The sequence below is a fragment of the Carassius auratus genome, unplaced genomic scaffold (assembly GCF_003368295.1).
Source record: "Carassius auratus strain Wakin unplaced genomic scaffold, ASM336829v1 scaf_tig00216636, whole genome shotgun sequence".
NCBI classification, from domain to species: domain Eukaryota; kingdom Metazoa; phylum Chordata; class Actinopteri; order Cypriniformes; family Cyprinidae; genus Carassius; species Carassius auratus.
The window spans coordinates 16,967-32,933 of record NW_020528671.1 but is presented as its reverse complement, the minus strand read 5'-3'; positions in this window follow the sequence as shown (position 1 = coordinate 32,933).

Below are 15,967 nucleotides of genomic sequence, written 5' to 3'. Positions count from 1 at the left end.
TCACTTTTACTGTCCTGCAGCGGTAGTTGGCCCTGGTGTCCAGTTTGGGATTGCCCACTGCAAGCTTAGACATGCACAGAGAGTGAAGTCATGTGCTAACTTTACACCCTATGTGTGTGCGAGTGTTTATTCTGTCCTTACCCCCACCAGAAGCTGCTTACCGTAAACACGAACTATGCTGACTGCAGTCATGATGTCATTTCCTAAAATCAGGAAATACTCAATAATCAATTTTGTTTTTCATAAAATTTTAACTATATATATATATATATATATATATATATATATATATATATATATATATATATATATATATATATACTGTATATAGGGATGATATAAGAGAATAATATAAGTAAAAATATGGAAACATGTTATTTTTCAGAAACACAAAATATGACCTTACTTGGGTGCTTAGATCAAAACTTATAGTTTTAAGCTTATTTATTAATATTTAAATAAATAAATCAAATAATTAGATAAGTATCTTGTAATAATCTTTGCCAAACATTTATGTTTTCTTCTCAGTATCTGCAATGGTATTTCAAATGTAGTCAAATAGTTTTTTTGGTTCAGTAAATCAACTTGTCTAATCCTCCAAAAGTCACATATATGAAACCGGGCATATTTATATGAAACAAATTAGTCCAAACAAATGAACTTTTAAGAGTATTTAGAACTTTATTTTTCTTCTGAGTTCACAAAACGGATGCATTTTAAGTCATTGTTTCATGGTTTTGCGTGTAATGAACATGTTTCTTTTAATTGAGAGGAACTTAATGTTTTGCTTAGTTTAGATGAGTATCTGTTGGGTTTTTGAAGGGGTTCTGTCATGGTGAGGAATGAAACATGAGCATGATTTGAGAACAAATATACAGTAGGTAAAATTTTATATAATGTCTTCCTCATTCAGCAACTGCTATGCTAATCAAGGTATTTTGTTACCAGTTATCAAGTTAGCATTTATTGAATTAGTTGTATAATTATAGTTGTAATAAATTTCACTCCTAAAAATGTTTTGGTTGAGCTTATATAACGTTAAATTATCAGTTAGGTATCAGTTAGCTTATAAATTAAAGGCAATTAATATGTATGAATACAAATTAAAACTTCAGCTTACTCAAACTTTTCTCTGCTTACTTGAATTTCTTAAACATTTTGATATAACTGATTACCTCAGTTTTTTTTGTTTTTTTGTTTGTCTCCTCCATATATGAGTCAAGTGTCCCCCTCACAATCCTCATGAATGAGGAGTCACCCTGTGAGCTAATCCAGAAAGTATTCAGCTGAGCACAGGACAGAAGCTTCTGAAACATCCAGAAGGAAGAGCAAACAGCTGTGCCATGACAGCACGTCTATATTTAACACACAGATATATTTACCTACTACACAGTTCAGGCTAATGACACATGTATTCAAAAGGAAATACCATATAAACCTGAAATGGAAATGACTTAATTTAAAACCTTTTAAAACAAAAATAATTTAATCTATCTATATAAGTATTATATATAATATTATACATACATTTTCCTAAAAAAAAAAAAAAAAATCTGTTTGTCGTGATTTTCTACTGATATAATTTACAGGATACTGAATGTGACCACAGTGCTTTTTCTTAGTCTTTATCATTATATCTTTGTAGTTACACTTAAATGCCATTTTCAAACTTAATATTTCATCTCTGTTATTGGGGTAAAATCACAATAACAATCACAATAATATTTGTTTTTTTCCATTTAAAATATTTTAAAATATATATGTATTGTGAATAATTAGTAAATGTTATTTGCCAGTTACAGTACATGAATAACATGGCACAAAGATAACTGAATTGTCATGGGTTATTATATTTTTTCCCTTTTTTTCTCTTTCAGTTCAGTTTTCAATTAGTTGATTACTGATCATTTGTACAACACTTCCTTGATGGTGGTCCCTCAATGTTTATGGTGATGATGGCCTGATTTTCAGGGTTGAAAAATGATTTATTTAAAGTTCTTTTTTTTTTCATCTTTTTTTTTTTATTAGTCACTGCACAAAAATTATTGTGCTAAAAATTTTATTATTTTATGTGTACTCAGCCAATACTATATAATATATAAACCGACATTGAAAAAATACTGTTTGATAAGTAGCAAAACGAACATGAGGTGGCGCTGTTAGCTAAGTCTGAAAGCTCACTTCTGCGTGCTGTGCAGCTTTAGCCCCTAGAGGGCGTTTGAAGATTGTCTTAAAATAGTTCTGGTATTACTGTAAAACATTACGTCTCTGGTATATTCATGATCATATTTGCATACCAGATAAAAATAAAGTAAAATGAATCATAAATTAATTTTGTTTTGTTTTGCATAATATACTATATACAATATACACAACGACACAGAAGCAAACTATTGACAACACACACAAATATATTAAAATGTCAAATATATGTAAATATCAGTGCTTAAAACCCAAAACATTCATATCTATGAGATAAATATCATATGGTCCTTCCACCGACCGTGTAAAACTTAGCTTTTAGTGTGTCCCAGCAGGGAAGGTTTTTCCCTCTGTTCACATCAGAGTGAGAGAGGAAATCTATTAGCCTGACAGCTCCCACAAAAAGCCTGGCCGCAGCTTCTCCCCTGAGACCTTCCAACTGACGGCTTGCAGGAGGAAAGAGCGTAGTGACGGAGAGAGAAAAGGAGGGCGAGAGACCCAAGCGGAAGTGGCAGCGGGTGGGGGGAAGAATGGAGCCTATGAATTAGGCTGCAATTAGCTTTGAAGATTAGCTTTTGAATGAGCTTTTTTCCCCTGAACACGTTCAGATTATAGACACTGAATTGAAACAAGTCAGCAAGTGTTTCATCATGACAGTCACTGAGACAGAGCACTGAACTAATGCCGCTCAAAGCAAGGCAAGGTCAGAACTGTAGGGAGTTAGCGCTTAACCTTCAAGGCCTACGAGCAAGGGCTTACCCATACTAAAAGAGCAGAAAGAGACGAGGGAGGGAGACAGAGAGGAAAAGTGAGCATTTTTTTGTCATTTGCAGCAATAGATGAAATATGACTGAAGCAGTAACGCTGTTTCTCTGAACGCAGAAGTCATGTCACACTGCACTGTTCATACTAGCATACAAAGCAGGTCAGTGTCAACTCACTGTTAGAAAACAGCACAGCATGATGGGAATAATGCAGGCTGATTATGAACACAGCCGTCAAGCGTATGATGAGTAAGTGGATTTTTTTCAGATCTAAACTAAAATAATTCAAATTAGATTATTATGATGCACAAGTAGGCTATTGGATTAAAATGTGCATAATAATATTTTAAATACCTTTTTTTAAATGTATTTAATTGAATATTTAAATTAAATGTAATTTTTTAATGTAATTTTTTTAAGTCTAAATTTGAGTGTAGAAGATAAAGCAGGGGTAATGGGGAATTGGATTAGGACATGACCTTTACATTTTTTTATTTTTTTTTTTGCAGCAATGCCATAGAAGAATAATTTTGGTCCCGCAAAAACATTTTAGTGGATAGTTTATATATATATATATATATTTATATTTTTTTTATATATATATTTATATATATATATATATATATATATTTTTTTTTTATTAACCAAAACACAGCTCATACACATCATCGACATGTAAGGAACAGTTTACCCAAAACAGCAAAACACAAGTAAAGGTCATGTTCAATAAATATCTTTGGTAAATTTCCAAACATAAATATATCAAAACGAATTTTTTGATTAGTAATATGCATTCTGACAACTTTAGAGGCAACATATGTAAACATATGTAAAACAGAACTCTGATTTGTCCCCATTTCAATAAAACGTGTTTGTGGGTTTTGTCCAAGAAAAATAATCTTTTAGTAAAATGCAAAAAATTCAGTAGAAAGAGGGGCTTTTCAAAATCCACTTTTTTCAGCAACAGGATTTTTTTTTATTTTTTTTTTGTGCACTGTGTTTTGAAGTAGAAAGTGGCACAACACACAATCTTGAAACAAGTCAGGAAGCGAGAGGGGTGAAGGCAGGAGCAGTAGGTTTGAGAGTAAGGGCAGACATGAGCTGGCGGTGAGTGTTCTGAGATGAGACTGCGGTGACTGCCATTCTCACACATTTCACTTCCTCTCGCGGCCAGCCTTGTCACGCAAACCTCACTCTCAGCTCATGAAATAAGACAGTCAGCTCTTTTCCCAAAGACCTTCGCAGTTTTTCACAGGACTTTGAAGTTCAACAGTATGTGTAAACCAGGTATCAGATCAGAAGCAGCATGCCTCTAATTCATTCTTTTTCTGTACTCAAACTTTCAGTGATGCTTGCACTTATTGTAGGCCTACATTAATTTTGTTTTGATCTTATCATTTTCATAGCATACTTTTATTTCTCCGTCTTTTGGTTATTCCTTGAATCGGACTCATAATCGGGCATGTTATGCATTTTGGAGAAGTTTCTAGGGTCTAACTTGTGAAAAAAGGAAACATTTTATGGAGCACTGTACAATAATGTTTGAAAAACTAAATAAAAAAATGCAACAATATTATTATGTTTTCTGAGAATTTTAGTTAAATACTGACCTGCAAATCAAAGCCTCAGCCTTTTAAACTATTATTCACTATTATTACTTTTACTTATTTCTTTTGTAATTTATCTCACAGCCTCAAACTATAGCTAAGTACACACACACACACACACATACAGAGTAACATCTGGTCTGGTGGCTGTAGATACAGGCCCATTAGCTGAGTGGTATCCAATAAACCAGCATTTGCTCAGATCTCAAGATTTCAAGAATTCCTGTCTTGACCTGAGAACAGCTGCTGTCTAGAACAGATCCTGTATGTCTTTCACTCTTAGAAATATAGAAGGCATTCAACACACCAGCTTAGACACTCCCCTAGATCCCTGAACAATTGTGTGCATGTAAATGTGTATTACTGAGAGAGTCAAGACGGCAAGAAAGAAAGAGAGAGAGCGACAAATACAGGAGAAGAGGGAAGTCTAGAAGTCAAATAAGAGGGTGAAAAGAGGTTTTTATGGTCATTAGCAGTGCTGGGGAAACTGCTTTAAAGGTTTGCCAAGCTAAAAGCTATTCATTATTTCAAGTTGTTCAACTACAGTTAAGCCACTGAATAAATAGTTAACTACAAGTTACTGTACAAACACAAAGTAGCAAACTACTTTAGAGTTACCCAAGGTAACCTAAGAATGTTTTGCTAATGTTCCTTTTCAATAACAATGATAAAAAAATAATAATTCAATTCTAAATATTTTCTGAACGTTCAAAACATCCTTTTAAACATTTTTTATGCATTCTATTATTTTGCTAAAATTCCAGGAACATTACATTTAATGTTTTCTAAACACTCTGAAACAAGTAGTTACAAACAATCTATTACCATTACTTGAAGAATGTTTCTCCATATCTTTGAGAGAGCCTTGCCAGAATGTTAGCCACAGTTAGAACATTCCCTGCATGTTTGCTGGGTACATGCTTTTTATAAATAGGCTAATAATGAAAAGAAAAATAATACAAAAACGTATGGTTTAATTGTTTAGTAGGATACTTCAATAAGGTATACAATGCATGACTGATTCAAACAATTTGTGCATAGTACAGAGATTCAAACTGTTGAATTTTTTAATCAGTTCATTTACACAAACTGTTGAAAAGTACCTGTTTTTTTACATTGACTCAGTCTTTCCAAAGCTACATATTAGTGAGAGGATAATTTAAAACAAATCAATTTGCCTGAATGAATTAGACTTTACAGTACTACATTTAAGACAAAGGACCAACTAACTAGAATGCATCAGACTTGGCAATGCTACTACATGTGTGAAAGAGCACCTTATATTGAAAAGTGAAGATTATTGTAAAGTAAGTCTTTAGTTTTATTTTTCACATCACATCCTTAAAGCCAGTCAGAGTTCAGAGATGTATTCATGCCAAAAAATTCCCATGACCTTGAATACTGACTTGATCAAAGACTGAAACTTCGATGCCTGCCACTTCCTGTCTCAGTACCTACATCCTGTATTTTCACATCATGACCCTGAGTTACCACACCTAAGTGGGTGGCACATTAACTTTCGTAATATGCTCTCATGCTGTTTTGTTGATGTTTATCTTCAAGTGAGCATCCTAGGGCCCTTTTTTATTATTATTCACTTGATGCTAATGCAAATGTAATCTTTCAATTGAGCATTAAGAAAAACATTCAGTAGCACAAAAACAACCTGTTTGTGGTGTGTGTACATACAGAAGGCATACAATCATTAAATTAAACTCCCAACAAAAGTGTATATGCTATCGACCATTTTTAAAACAGTGTTGTTTTGACCACTTAGCCACTTTTCATTACTGACAACTTAAAGTTTGAACATTTTCATGGTCTATATCTGACCACATGCAAGCAGCCAATGTATGTACGTATATATACATACATACATATATGGCTTGTTAGGACTCAAGCAAGCATATACAGCTCAATGATACCAGAAAATCAACTGAAGCAAATGCAAAATAGCATTTGCACCAGCCATTTACATCCACTCAGATTAAATAGCAAAATCGAGACATATTTAAAAAATTTCTAATTGAATGAAGCCTAACAATCTACCTTCTACCCCCATTCTTATATTTGCATCCTCTTTCTCTCTCTCTCTCTCTCTCTTTCTCTGATCCCCCATACTTCCTGTTGTGCTGGCTAGACTCCAATGGCAGATTTACAACTGTGGGGTCAAAGTTTTACAGCAGACTCACATAAATCTTGTTCCACCCTCTTCCCATGTGCCCCTCTCTCTTCCTCACAGTCGCAGTGCCCAACCCCCAGCGCTTTCATGTGTCTCCATACCTGTGTGTGGTACTGAGAGAGGCACACAATGCAGTTGGTTTTCATTATGCTAGGTAGATTTACCTCTTGCAATGTTTCTGTGACTAATTCATCTCAGACACACAACTTAATTTTATTATTCAGGAGGGGAGAGCAGGGATAATTGCAGCACTTAATAAATGTTACATTGGAAATAACTTAAAAAACACAATACACTCAGACAGCCCATATCTGGTGTGTTAAAGCACAATTCAGGCATTATCCTCAGGAATGACCGAATGTTTTTGTAAGCTAAACCCCTTTGACCTAAAATTTCAATCATTTTATTGACAATTTCATAAGTTTGTAGTTCTCAAAGATTGGGTAATGGTCACATGACATGGAAGTGTTCTAACTTTTTTGCTTATAAAATAAAGTAGTTCCCTTTCAGTCGAATTGGGATATTGCTTCGATAGACCAATCTACTTCGAGTGTAAACTAAATGAGCCAATGCACACTGGCATGCAATTATTGCATCGAGCTGCCACTGATCACAGCTTGCGTATAATAAGGCAACAAGTGCAATGCATACCAGCTCTTCGCTTCGTAGCCGAACGACAGTATCGTTCTGCTCAACTGCGTGTCCAGTCGTGAACTACGAGTTCAGCATGCTCTTGGAAGCTTCCTGTGTTGGCGAGATGGCGCTTCAGCGGTGGTCATTCCAGAGTCGAATGGGTTGCGCATTTTAGGCGGCAATACCCTTGTCGTGTTGTAAGTGGCCGTCTCCCCTGTGCGCCTCAGCACTAAAAGAGAATTTCCTAAAGAGCATATTTTTCTAAAAGAGGTGAGAAACCCCGCAGGGAACCAATCCTCTGGGGTCCACCATTCCTCCAGCACCTCCGATCCAGTGGAGCAACGCATTGGAATGCGATGGGCCCTCATCAATGAGCATACCAGCAGCATCCAGTGGGCCTCCTCCTTACCAGATGTCGATCTCAGCATCGGAGGGAGAGCTCTGCGATGAAGATACTTTCATGTGTTGATCCTTCTGCACCACAGACCATTTCTGTGGTTTGCGTTCGAAGGACGGGCATATCTGTACAAGTTCCTGCCCTTCAGGCTGTCCCTGTGTCTTCACGAAAGTCGCGGAGGAGGCTCTTGTTCCCCTCAGAGTGCAAGGAGTTTGCATCCGCACCTATCTAGATTATTGGCTTATACTATTACAGTCTTGGGATCAGTTGTGCGAGCACAGGGACCTGGTGATCTGGCACCTCAGCCTGTTGGACCTTCAGGTCAACTGGGAAAAGAACAAACTCTCACCGATGCAGATGATCTCTTTTCTCGGATATGGAATTGGACTCAGTCAAACAGACAGCACACCTCATATAGGAATGTGCACGTTCTGTGCTAGCCTGCTTGAATACGTTCAAGCACAGCCACTGTTCCAGCACTAGCTTTAGCAGGGGTGCTCCTAGAACATATCTCCAGGCATTCTGTGGTTTACACGGATGCCTCCTCCAACAGCTGGGGGCTCATTTACAATGGGCCAGCAGTCTCAGGGGTTTGGATGAACCCTCAGCTGCATTGGCACATGAATTGCCTAGAGTTGTTAGCAGTATGCCTCACCTTGATCCATCTTAAAGGGTGTTTACGAGTCAAGAACGTGCTGGTCCGAATGGACAACACAGCGATCATTGCGTACACAAGGTGGTCTGCACTCCAATCACACGACACAACTTGCCAGCCACCTCCTCCTTTGGAGTCAGATTCTGAGGTCACTTCATGCTGTTCACATTCTGGTCCTGCTCAACTACACAGCCGACGAGCTGTCAGGAACAATGCTCCCAAAAGCCACTCAGATAAACCTGTTTGCTTTCTCCAGAGACCTCTCCCTGCCAGTTGTTCAACTCCCTGACCGAGGGAACACTTGGCATTGTGTGAGCAGTGTTTACGAGACATGCTTACGCCTTGAACTGGAATCTGTTTGTCGAGTGGTGTTCTTCTCACCAAGAAGACCCCTGGAGATGCCCGATTGCAGTCGTGCTTTCCTTTCTGCAGAAAAGGCTGGATCAAAGGCTGGATCAAAGGCTGTGTCCCTCCACCCTCAAAGTCCAGGGTGCTGCTAATGCTGCATATCATGACCCTGTGAATGGGAAGTCTCTAGGTAAGCATGACCTCGTCAACAGGTTCTTTAGAGGGTCCAGGAGGTTAAATCCTTCCCGGCCCCCTTCTATACCCTCTTGGGACCTGACTTTAGTGCTAAAATCACTACAGCAGGGCCCATTCGGGGTCCTGCATTCATTTTTGGTCGAAGATTCATGCTTAGAGTTTGGGCCGGCTGACTCTCAGGCAATCCTGAGGCCCTGCCCTGACCCAGCTACATAGAAATCCTGAGTTCCATATTGAGACCTAAGCGGTACTCTTATGTGTATAGTCCACGGAATAGCCTTAGAGCCTGTGTTTCCCCGGCAGACTTCTGCCTTCCCAAGAGGGTTACAATCACCTCCAATTTCTCCATATACACCTAAACAGATGCTATATGTATATTTGCTTCCGAAAACTCCTTCAGGAAGGATGGGTCTTAAGGATGGGGCTTCCGAAGCATCCCTGTTCACAGTGGAATGGTTATGTTATCCCAGTGTTATCCAATCTCACTTAGTGTGGTAGTGCTTTGACAATGGTAAGTGGAACTACTTGTTCCGAGCCGCAGCCTTCATCAAAGCAGGAGGCTTGCAGAGGGCACTGGAAGGGGCAGCACCCATGGTGCTTTGGTAGGGATCCCAATTCGTCGGTCATCGATGAGGGTATGTAACCGAGGCGTTTTAAGTAAAAGTTAAGTAAAAATATCTTTCCTCAGTAACTTTTGGTTTTATGGTTATAATGTTTTGAGGATATTTGATGTCATATGTTTTTGTGTTGTTTAGGGCATACATTTAAAAATTTAAGGTCCAATTCTCTCTATTAACAAACCATTAACTATGACTTTTGCCTTAAACTCCTAATTTGCTGCTTAATAGTAGTTAGTGAGGTAATTAGTAAGTTTAGGTATTGGGATGCAGAATACGCTCATGCAGAATATGTGCTTTAGAAGTATTAATAAAAAGCTAATATGTTATTAATAGGCACACTAATAAGCAACTAGTTCATAGTGAGAATTGGTCCCTATACTAGAGTGTTTCCAAAAAAATCTGTGTTCTTCACTTTATCAACGTAACATTAATCTTTAATGTCATTAAAGTGTATCTTACAGCAGTCCAAAGTGATCTTATGATACTTTGTATGTGTTTTATGTAAAGTATGGTTCTACAAACTTTTTACTTACGTTTTTACAGGCACTAAAATTCAATTCTGACATATTTTCAGCATTTATATATACAAAACCGCGGGATTTATTTTATTATTGTTGTTGTTTTTAGGTGGGGGTAGGTTAAGGGGTCTAAAATGTAAATTGCGTATTGATAAAATGATAAAAATGCATTGACATGAATATCTTGATAATATATACAGTAAGATACCTAAATATTAATTTTTTTTGCTAAAAATACGTAGCGATTTGTACGTTTTAATAGTTGAAATCCATCAAAAAGTTTTAACATCAATAAAAACATACAAAAATGTATGTTGTGTGCTTGTAAATTTGACATATTAATACCTTCGTATAAACAATGAGACCAGGCTGAGCAGTCAAAATGAGGGACTGGTAAAAACAAATATAATACCTTTAATATAATATAGACTGGCAACTGTTTGTTCTATAATATAAATATAATTATTATATTTATTTTACATTTAAAACATTCTATTATAATCGGAATTTATTAATTCATATATTTAAATGACACAGGAAGTAGCTGCTAATGTGTCAAAGATGTTGTAGGATATAGGCTACATGTTGTCAGCATAAATGAGCAGAAAAAAAAAGTGTTAAAGTGTTACTGCACTCCATTATACCACACCACTGCAACACAAAAAGTATTATATTATAAATATTAAATAGTAAATGAAAAAATATTAGCTGTTGCAGACAATCTCAAGCTTTATGGCTTGCATTAGCCACCAACCAAAAATCTTGTATTTCACTAGCCCACTTTAAATCTCCATTTGCCTTCCCAAGTTAACTCTGTTACAAAGCAGTTGGTAGGAGACTAAACCGCAAAGACCCTCTTTTTTTCATGTCGTGCCTACATGCTCACACTGAGTGCAAATCCAAAGCAGATGCAGCATGATCCCTCACATATGCACGTTGACACACAGACTCTCACCGCGTGTAGGATCGATAAGGTGTATTGATTATGCCTGGTGCTGACAGGCCCTGCTGCAACCCTGCCTGCTCTGATCAATTCAGAGCTGCATGGGGATGGCTTGAGGTTAATTATATTTATCGAGGTGAACGACTCGAGGGTGTGTGTATGCTGAAACGCATAGGCTTAGACAACACAATATCCGTTTGAATGGGAGGTTGGGGTTTATTTGAGTTATTTTGTATGTATCTTTGAGCCCAGAGGGTGTATGAGCGCAGGTGTAGTGTTTCATAACTCCGCAAGAGTCTGGATGTATTTGATTATATTTGTTCAGTACTGTGTGTTTCCTTTGCATTGAGCTTCATTATTGTCTAAAGGTTGCTTCTATTATATTTTCAGCAGTATAAACACATTGACATTCAGTTCCTCATCCAGTTGTGCTGTATGTCATGTGGCACTGTATCTTCTTATTAGTGAGCATTGCTGCATATTGTGGTTAAATAGTGCAATACTTAAGATAAACACTATTTTATGTTTTATATTTCTTCAGCTCAGGAGATTTGCCATCACAGAAATAAATGACATTTTAAAATATATTCAAATAGAAAGCAGTCATTTTAAATTGCATAAATATTTCACAATATTACTGTTTATACTGTATTTTTGATCAGTTATGCAGCCTTGGTGAGCATCAGAGTTATTTCAAAAACATTAAAATCTTACGGACTCCAAACTTTTGAACAGCAGTGTATGTTATTGCTTCAATGTGAACATTTAGCTGTTGTCTTTGTTGTTCTGCAGCTTTCGAAGCACCTAAAGCTCTAGAAGCACTTAAATACAGACACAAGTCACTTTCAGAACATATACACATAACTTGTGCAGTCTTTCTCCTAAAAAAATGAAAATGCTGATGACTCATCCAGATTCTTGTCCAATCAATTGCTCTCTGGAATGAAAATGTGCCCCACCCCATATCACCACCTAGCAACTAGCAAATCATGGTGTCACTTTTAAACAAACGTGACAGGCCCTTCAATATGTCTCACCAAAACGTCCTGTTTCAACAGGAAGTACATCAACACAGGAAAGAAAGATTTGTCAAGTGATTTCAATGGGTCTTTAAGACACATTTGTTTCTCAGGAGAAATAATGTTCATGACAGTGTGTTGCACTATTAAACTTTATGTAAGAGTAGAAATCTAAAAGTTTAGATCAGATTCATTCATTTTTCCAACACAAATGTGGGCATGGCTGTGCTCCTAGAATGGCCTAAGGTGACCCCAGTTTCACTTCTCATTTCAGAAGGTGTTGATGATAGCGCTTGGGCACCAAATAAACAACAGCATGAGGAACAGGAAGCCCTTGGTGAAGAGCATTGCGTGAGAGACAGTGAGAAGTGGGCTGAGGTTTTGAGCATGTGTGTGTGTACGTGTGCGCTTCTGCTCTTCAGTTTAACTTTTGTGGTGGCATGTACTGATGGGTGAATGTTACCCAGTGACCTGCCTTTTCATATTGAGCCGTTATGCTTTTGCATGTTGGCCAAATCTGCATGTGAAGTATTGTGGATATATGAATCTTTAAGAAGACCCGACAGTGTCACTCTCTTTTCAGGTAAAAGAAAAATCAGATCTTATCTACAATAAATATTACAGTAGTCTCTGTGGCGCTTGTAGGCAGTGTGCTATTTAAAGAAAAAATGAAAAGAGTGTTACGGTTTCCTCTCACATTGATACATTGTCAGGACCTCTGGAGGAGAGGATGTATGTTTTGTGAGGGGCTCCTGCTCGCGAGGGCCGAGTGCCCAATGCCTGCTCACTGTAATGTGACGCGACAGCTAGCCTTCACGCACCAGTGGGCTCCGTGTCCTAAAATGAACACAGGAGGACTCTTTCAGGAAAGAAAAAAATGGAGAAGAGGCTGGAGTATGTGGGAACATCCTTATGTAGAAAGTGAAAGACATAAAAAAATGAGGAATTTTTGTTTGTTTGTTTGTTTGCGCAATTAGGACCAATGTAGAAAGTTAAACATATTTAAAAATTGTTAAAAGTAAAAAAAAAAAAAAAATGCAATTTTGATCAGACTGATATCATATGTAAACAATATCTCTTAATCCTTTATTTTAATCTAAAATGGCTTGATATCTGAAAAATGTGACTGTTTTGCAGTACATTGCTGTTTTAATGTTTGAATATACACACAAAGAAAGCACAGATGAAGTTGAGTGGAGTGAGTTTAGTAACAAATGAGAGAACTGGAGAAAGACAAGGTGGAGATTGTATCATGTGGCTTACATAGTGAAGCTGGTGTTTATTTGTGGTGCTTGTTACAGAACTAATATGATCTTACTATGGTAATATCATGGTTCTGGATGATAGCTATGGTAGTCCTCAAATGATTGCATGCTATCATGGTACATCACAGAGTATGGTATAAGCATGGTAGATGTCATAAAAAATTGTGTTATCCTATGGTATTGTAATGTCAATAAGGCACACCAGTAGTGCATGGTCTAGTGCAAACAACATGGTAATACTCTGGTACTTTTTGTTAGATTATTATATTTTCACATGTCATGTATTTGTACATTTGCCATCAGCTGAACCCATGTACACCAAAACAATATAATTGGGCAGCACATTGCTCTCTCTCTGCTCTGTAATTGAGGCAGCAAAGGTTCTTGTTTTTCCTGGTCCTTCTCTAAGGTTCAATGATGTGATCGATAACCAATTAAAAAACTCAGCAGATTAGCCAAGCCACAAACAAGACAAGTGGTAAAAACAAGAACGTCTGCCCGAAATGTGCTCTAAACGCATGTTGACATGTTTGTAAAGCGTATCAGTTGTCAGTGTGTAAAGAAATCCTGTGATGGGAACTGGCAGAAGTGAACAGGGGGTAAATAAAACGGTCGCCATGTTGAGTCCATTTCCTAAACTTGCTGTCTTTTAACAAGCATCAATTTCCATCAAATTGGTGCCCAGGATTTTAATTGCAGTTTACAGAGTTGTTCGGTTTTATTGAGCTTGTGAATGTGTGTTTGTGTACAGGCAGAGAGAGCTTGTTACGCACCATTTGGAGCAGGGAGCTTTCTTTTTTGGGGGGGCCTGTTGTGTCTGGTTATATACTAGTGGCACTATCATGTATCTATGATCTTGTTACCAATGAACTAAAAAATAAACTAGAAGATGTTTGATTTTTTTTGAGTGATGAAAAAAGTTATGAAAATATTGATCCAGTATGTCCTGGGAAACTTTGTTGTTGTGAATTTAGGTCGGCGGATGTTCAGATAGCACATGAAGAAGACAAGGTAGGAAGTGGTAAGTGAGGTGAATAATTCATTTGTCTCTTCCATGTGTACCCTGTCTGCACTTTCATCACCCTCATTATCCCTGTCATCACTGGCCTCTGTCCTCTCCACCAGCTCATGGTGCCATTCACTCACTGCCTCTGAGAAGCACTGTGTCTAATGGGGATATATTTCAACAGATTAGTTTCCCTGAGAAGAGAGGATGGTTTGAGAGTTTCTTGTCCATCAGACTGTACCTACAGTAGCCTGGAAACATGTAGGGAAATTGTAGAAATAATATAATGATTTATTTATTCAGCCTATTTATTTATTTACACTCCTATTCAACAGTCATGGGATTAAAGGGGTTATATGACGTTGCTTAAAAGAACATTATGTTGTGTATTTGGTGTAATGCAATGTGTTTATGCGGTTTAAGGTAAAAAAAATAAATAAATAAATAAACATTATTTTCCACATACTGTAAATTTTTGTTCCTCCTCTATGCCCCGCCTTCTGAAATGCGTCAATCTTAACAAAGCTCATTGGTCTGAAAAGTGAGGTGTACTCTGATTGTTCAGCTATCCAGCGCGTTGTGGTTGGCCGAATACCTCAAGTGTGTGACAGAAATGTTATGCCCCTTGCCATACTGTGATGCTATGTGTCCTGGCACGACGAGACAAAACCAATAAAACCCATTACAAATTATGCATTTGTTGCATCCAATGGGGACATAGTTACTGATTATAATGACTTATACTGTCTTTTTACATGTTTCATTGTATCACGCCGCATAAACATTAAACCATGTCTGAATTTGTGATCTGAGAACTGACCCAAATTAAGTGCTACTCTACACGACTCAAAACTCACGTTTGAATCATCATTGGCAAATCCTTTACATGTGAAAACGTACTTACCGACTGTGAGTCAGAACAGCCAGCATTGTAGTCTACTCCTGCAAAACAGTCCTCTTCCTCTGTAATGTTTGGGTTGAACTTTTCTAGAACAGTTCTGTTGTAAACTCTGACTTTGGGAACTCATGGCCTAATGGTTAGAGAGTTTGACTCCTAACCCTCAGATTTTGGGTTCAAGTCTCGGGCCGGCAATACCACGACTGAGGTGCCCTTGAGGAAGGCACCAAACCCCCAACTGATCCCTGGCCGCCGCAAAAAATGGCTGTCCACTAGGGATGTGCGGGTCAGGTTTTTTACCAACCCACATCCCCCTTTTATTAAATTATTTGGCCTGCCCCAGCCCGCCCCGCAAATAAATACAAATTTCTTGACCTGCCCTGACCCGACCCGCGCATGAGACGACCCACGCATCAGAGACATCACGCAAGTTACGTTGCTACGTACGCCTTCGTATTGTAACCTTATCAAAGAACCTAATAAAATATGAAAATATATATTGCTTAATATTTAACCCTTTCACACGTGAGTTTTAAATTTTTTGAATTTTTAGACGTACGTTATTTTAAAATGTATCGCCTTATTGTTTCCATGGCGACGCGTGCTTGTCATGAGACACATAACACAACAAACGAACAGTCGTTGTGCAGCATAGAGAACTTCATTGATTAAAATATAACTTTGTGAGATCGCAATGAAAATGAGTGACAGCTTA